The sequence below is a fragment of the Neodiprion virginianus genome, chromosome 4, assembly GCF_021901495.1.
Source record: "Neodiprion virginianus isolate iyNeoVirg1 chromosome 4, iyNeoVirg1.1, whole genome shotgun sequence".
Classification (NCBI taxonomy): Eukaryota; Metazoa; Arthropoda; class Insecta; order Hymenoptera; family Diprionidae; genus Neodiprion; species Neodiprion virginianus.
Genome location: NC_060880.1, coordinates 27,345,179 through 27,351,758, shown reverse-complemented (window position 1 = coordinate 27,351,758; position 6,580 = coordinate 27,345,179).

Below are 6,580 nucleotides of genomic sequence, written 5' to 3'. Positions count from 1 at the left end.
ATTGTTGTTAACTTTGCTGTAGGCGCAATATTATGAGTAGAGAACTTTTTGTAAACTAGAACAACTAGTTCAACGAATTCAGGAACTATGACTTCAATTTATAACCTCGTGTACTACACGATCTTGCCTTACATATATATATATATATTTATATTTTTAACATATGTGCCTTCATCAGGGTAACAATATTTGGTGACAAGAATCCAGAAAAAACATGAAAAAAAAAAAAAAATTATGTATCCTAACTTTCACATCAATACATGTACTTCAGGATGATTGATTTTCGATATAGAATCTTATATTTGTAATGTAATCACATTTCCGATGTAACTATTGATGAAAGTGAAAATACACACATTTATGTATCGTTTAAACGTTTGGTGAAATCAAACTGTGGTAATGCTAATTACTTTTGATTACTATAAAAATATTTTCTAGCTATTTAAGGTTTGAAAGAAGAAATAAGAACGAATCGTAAAAATTACTGTGAATCTTGCCAGTGAGGTATTCTCAATAATGTTCACGTTGCTCAATAAAATATTTATAATAAATACAAAAGCTATTTCACTCGCATGCAAACTAACCAAGTTACATCAAGATACTTCGAAAATTGGTCACACTAACCTGAGGTAAATTTGCAAATAATCGTATAAAGCATGAAATTACTTACATCACCGACTTACTCCCAAACATTCGTAAATACGTTTACTGTTGGACCTACGTTGCAAGCCAAGTAAAAGTCCCTAAATCAGAAAATCTATTACGTCCACTGATTTTCTTGCAACCTCATTTGTTTCATCAAATACTGTTTCAGATATTCTTGCAAATATTAAAAAATCAAACGCACAGCGTTAGAGTGACTCGGTGATTGCATCGTTTCTTTTGAAACTCGATTCAAGCTTTCTTGAAACAAATTTTACGGCCCGGACATGTGAATCATCCAATAGATACAAAACTTTGCCAAATTTCTATTCAATTAAGCAACGTTCATACTTTCTCCGATTCATCTCTATACTTCGTTTGATATCGATGGCGGCTTTGCACTAGCGGCACAACCTGCGTGGTGCAACGTTTGCCGACGACTGAGCAGATCAGTTACCTCACTTATTGCCAATTATGATGACGAATGACTCGTCAAAGTCGCGATTCTCTTCCAGGAAACTGGGAGTCTCATTCGAGTTCTCTATTCAACATGGTCTTGGATGTTGACATCGACCAATGTTTAAGTAATTGGATATAAAAAATAAAGCCTAATATTATCGGTCTATCAAATAAAATTACTAAAATCTTGAAAATGTTCGATCGAAACTAGACAAACTCTGTGCTTCTACCCTGTACTTCTATAGTACAAATCACCTTTTCCTTTATCCACCTATACATTTCTTCTTCGTGACTGTTGGTACTGAATTTCAGAACCAGCACTCGATGAAGTTATCGATTGCTGAAGACGTTCACTGATTGCCTGTTCAAACAAACGTTGCGATGCTATTTCCTTACGGATTGCCGATACAGCAGCTTCAGTTGGTTGAACAGCTACCCCGAGTTACCGACAGCCACGACGGTTGATAATTTAACCAACGGTTCTTGTTCAATTAATTGTGAGTAACCCTGGTTTCTGTGCTAAATGAATTTATTCGTCAGATCTTAATTTTCACTAAATTGCGACCATTTAAGCTTTGAATTAAAAAATTCAACAATTTCAGCCAATTGGTTCGTGATTTTACTGGGAAAATATTCTTTCTTTTCTCTTTTTATCATCTATTCCAACAACAAAGAAATGCATTCGCTGTACCCTGATTTGGCAACCCTTTTATTGCAAACGGGAAGAAGAAACTTTCATTTTCTTGAAGGGTGGCACGCTGTGTCTTTTAGTTAATCAGTGAACACCATAGCTGATTATTTTCAGTCACGTTGAAACGAGGAAATGAGTTTATCGATTGACTCGTCTTCCTGAAATTCACTCCGAATTCGAAAGCCAAGACGTTTAATAGTCCATTTTCGATATTAAAACAGTGTTATATACGTGCTTGTAGTTCGACGAAGAGTACCGTTAGGGAGGGCTTCGGGGTTATCTGAGCAAGAAATTATACAATCATGCCCTTTGAATATAAAAGGCATGATGTATAGTCGAATGCTGATACAATCTTACCGAGATGATGTTATAACGTCGTTCTATTTATTAAAGTTCGCAAAGTAATGCGCTGTACCGGCTCAGCATAATTTATTATGAACTTTTGGCGAACCTGCGAAAGTATCCCTTTATAATATTATAACTCGTTTTCATAATCGCAACAGCGCCTTGAACCTCTCGAATCATATTCGTGAATACAAGATAACTCTACAAATTGTAAAGACATCACGAAGAAATTTATGATAAATACTATTCAACATTACCCTGCCGAAAATCTACATGTAACAAATCATAAGATGTTATGACCGAAGTGAACAGGTAATTTACTACATGATTTATCTAGTACATTCCAAAAAAATGTATAAAAAATCACGTAATAAATTATAAAACCACGAACGGTCAAATATACTAAATCAAAAATCATACGCAGTTCACTATATTACTTTTGATATAGTACATCTAACGATCCGCGTTTTTGTGATTGATTACGTGATTTTTGATACATCTTTCTTGAATTTGGAAGATAAATAATGTAATAAATTATATGCTGGTTTCGGCCATAATATTATATGATTTAAGACATGGTCATTTGCAGTAGAGTAACTATTGCTCGTACAATCATATAATTGAGACCTCGCTAGACGCATATCGATTATTTAGTCAATGTTATTTCATTTTGGTTAATTTCTCCTCTATCCCGTTCCCATAAACTTTGAATTTATTACTATCGCTGCGTCGTCATTTCTTGTTTCCCTTCCCAAGGGGGATACTATAAAATAATGAAATGCAAGCTCGAGAGATTGCCTCTGAATGATACATGCAGGGCTTGCACTCACTATGGAAAATTCAAGGACTGCACGTATGCATACGACTTGTCTATAATATCTTGCCGACATTAGTCTGTTTCAAATTCGGGCCATGTTTTTCGTCTGAAACTGAGATTTGAATATTAGTTTCTGCCCAGCAAAAAGTCCCTTCGAAGTGTGAGATTGTGATCTTAAGTCTAACACGTGGTTTGCAACATGTGCCTCCTTAATCGAATAACATGTGCAAAATCATACTTATCATATAGTATAGTATTACATACATACATACATATATATATATATATATATATATATATATATATATGCAGGGGGTATACTTCGGGGACAAAATTTCAAGCGAATGCATTTATTGAGGACTTTTGTATATTTTGGGGACTGGTCTCAAAGTATTATATATGTAAAGCATGATTTGGGAACTTTTGCGATATATGTGTTAAGCATGTTTTCAGACTTCACTTAGTTCCTGCTCTGCCGCCAATAGATGGCGCCACGATTGAGTTATCAGACTAATGGACCACCTAAACAAAATTCCCAAGTATATCATCTCTAAAGTGGCAGTGTCACGTCAAAAACGATAAGTTATCACGTTCTTCAGAATTTGCAAGGAAATGATGTAATGACAATTTGTAAAATATAAATATGATGTTTCGAGTAATCATACACCTTCAAAGCATGCACACCGTTCATGACATGAAAATAATATATCGGTCTGCCCGTGAATCCGACCACTTTTCTGAGCTTGCCACTGCCGGTTTTTTCCATTGCTGGTAGCTATTGTATCAAGTGGAGAAACTTTTTTTTCAATATTTCACAAAGCAACTGATTTCTAAATGCATCGAGTTGGAAATTAGTCGTTTTTGTTCACATTCAATTTCGGAATGTTGAACCACCGATCAACTAGTGTTGAATATCAAGCTATACCAAGAAATCAACCGTATTTCCTCTGATCACAAGAGATCATCATTCCCGATGTATAGTTGTTACACGGGTTTCAAAGTATGCGTTGGACTGTCGTGAGTCACCTAGTTCGTGCATACATTGGGAACTTTGCTATGTGCAAAATAGTACACGGTAGAATTACCTCGTTGCGCTGATCTTTAGACATAGGTTGAGAGCCAGTGACTGCAGGACGAAAATTACAGTATGAAGCTTTGGATTTTTTATTACGTGTGTACTACAGTAGTTCAAAGAAGCACCTTTTTTATATTTCGCTTTTCTCCAAGGTTCTCGTACTTTTTTAAGAGAAAATAATTTACCCGAAAAGACTGGGACAAAAAAAAAATTTTCTTATTAGCTCAACGATGTTGAAATTTTGAAAAAAGGCTATTTTCGGCAATTTCGAAATCGACACGTCAAAAAGTTTTTCGGTGGGTATCTTTTGAATAACGACACAAACCTTCGATTGAAACCTGACAGCTGTGTCGTTTTTTCTACGACTAACAAGGGGAATCCACCAACTTCCCCTCACCGATTCATATCATATTTGTCAGGCGCGGAGGTCATGGCTAGCACTGTAACAGGTGCAAGTAGTAGGACGCGCTTCTCACTTATTTCGAAAAATCAGATTTCTAAATATTTCAGTACCTTCATATACCTCCTAGGTTTCCTATATTCCGAAGAATGCGTAGCGCAGCGGGTAAGCGCTCTGCTTCACAACCGCGAAATTGCTGGATCAAATCGCGCTACATGCTACACTTTTTTTTTGTTTTTTTTTTTCATCCTTTACATTGTCATGAAATTAGATGTATTACAATTGTGCCAATTATCTATATTCAATTATTGAATTTTTGTTGACAAAAAAATTAGTTTATTTTTATCACGTCTCATGTGGAAAATTGAACTTCCTACGAAAATATACAATACTTTATTCTTGTACAATGTCAATAATTTTTAATATTTTATTCACAGTTGATTATCATCATTCTAAACATAACAGAGAATAACGCGGAATTGGGAATATTATGTTTTTTTTTTCTCAGGAAATTGGGAATGAAGAAAGTATACACGAAAATTTGTGCGAAATCAATATTTCTATTTATTTTATACTATTATTGAAAAAACATCACAATATTTCCAATTCTGCGTTATTCTCTGTTATGTGTAGAATAATGATAATCAACTGTGAACAAAATATCAAATTATTGACATTGTACAAGAAGAAAGTATTGTATATTTTCGTGGGAAGTTCGATTTTCCACATGAAACGTGACAAAAATGAACTAAATTTTTGTCGATAAAAATTGAATAATTATGAATTGATGATTATAATTGGCACAATCGTGATCCGTCTGATTGTAGAATGACGCTAAGCATAGAGAAATAAACAAAAAGACAAAAAAAAATTACATGTGGTAGTTCTGGAGTTTTTATCAAATCTTAGGAATCGCCTGAAATTTTAGTATAGTGTCGACACAACCTTCGTGAACCGATTCCTAAAGTTTTTATTCGATCCACTACTTAGTTTGTGAGATAAATGCAATTAAAAATCGGTCTCTTTGTACGCGATGCCTATACCTAACACGTCAACGGTTAGGACTTTGCTCACGTTTTTCATTACAGACGCTAAACGGATCTTAGGATTTTCAAATAAAACCACTCGTGTATGCAGTACTATTCTGTGATTATCATTTAAAAAAATGGCAATTTTCGACTACTTAGTTTCGGAGATATCGACTTGCGAAGAATATTAATTCTATTCGACACGGAACGAAAACACAATCAGCTGTGGCGAAATGGCAACAGTGTACGCTGCGGCGAACTGATGGACGCGCGGTAAACACTGACACTTACACTCGTACTTGCGACACAGGAGATTTGCGCTGTTGCCACGATTACTGCTCGTCGTGATCTAAATCATCTACTCCGTAACAGTGCGGTGTGTAAGAAATTTTTTGTGGTATCAAAATATCTATTTGGAAATTCTTAAAATCTAATTTTTTTTCATTCTCAGCTGTACTTTCAAATTTTTTCAATCAATCTTCAATTAACATAGATTTTTTAAGACCAAACGTGATATGAAAATATTTGAATGTTGAAAAAATTACTTCCTACAAATTTCAGAATAGATTCTTCGATATTACAAGAAATAAAAATATTCAGAGTGAAAACAATTGTTTTTACGGATTTCAACATATATTATTTGGTTGTAAAAGAAATCGCACGTTTCTGAGGTTAGAATAGAAGGTTTGTATCGTCATCCACAACATACCCACTCAAAGATTTTTTCATGTATCAATTTTGAAATTCCCGAAAATAGCCTTTTTCAAAATTTCAACGACGTTGAGGTAGCAGCAAAAAAATTTTTTTCCGCCCAGTATGTTTGCCCGAGCTATTTTTTAGTAATAAGGTACAGAAAGTTCGGAGAACAACGACATTCTAGAAAGCAAGAATCCTATTTTCTCGACGGTGGTGCTGAAGATACGTCAAGGTCAACTCCACTTTTTCAAATAAAACCATGTATTTTGTTTTCTATGACATTTTAACTGATTGAGACGAATTCAGTGACCTGGAATAATAACTTTCAAAAGATTCACTAGTTTAGGCCCTTGCTCGGACTTGTGGCTCAGTTCAAGTAATGAAATTTTGTCAAAATTTGTGGTATTTTTAAATAATATGTGATAAA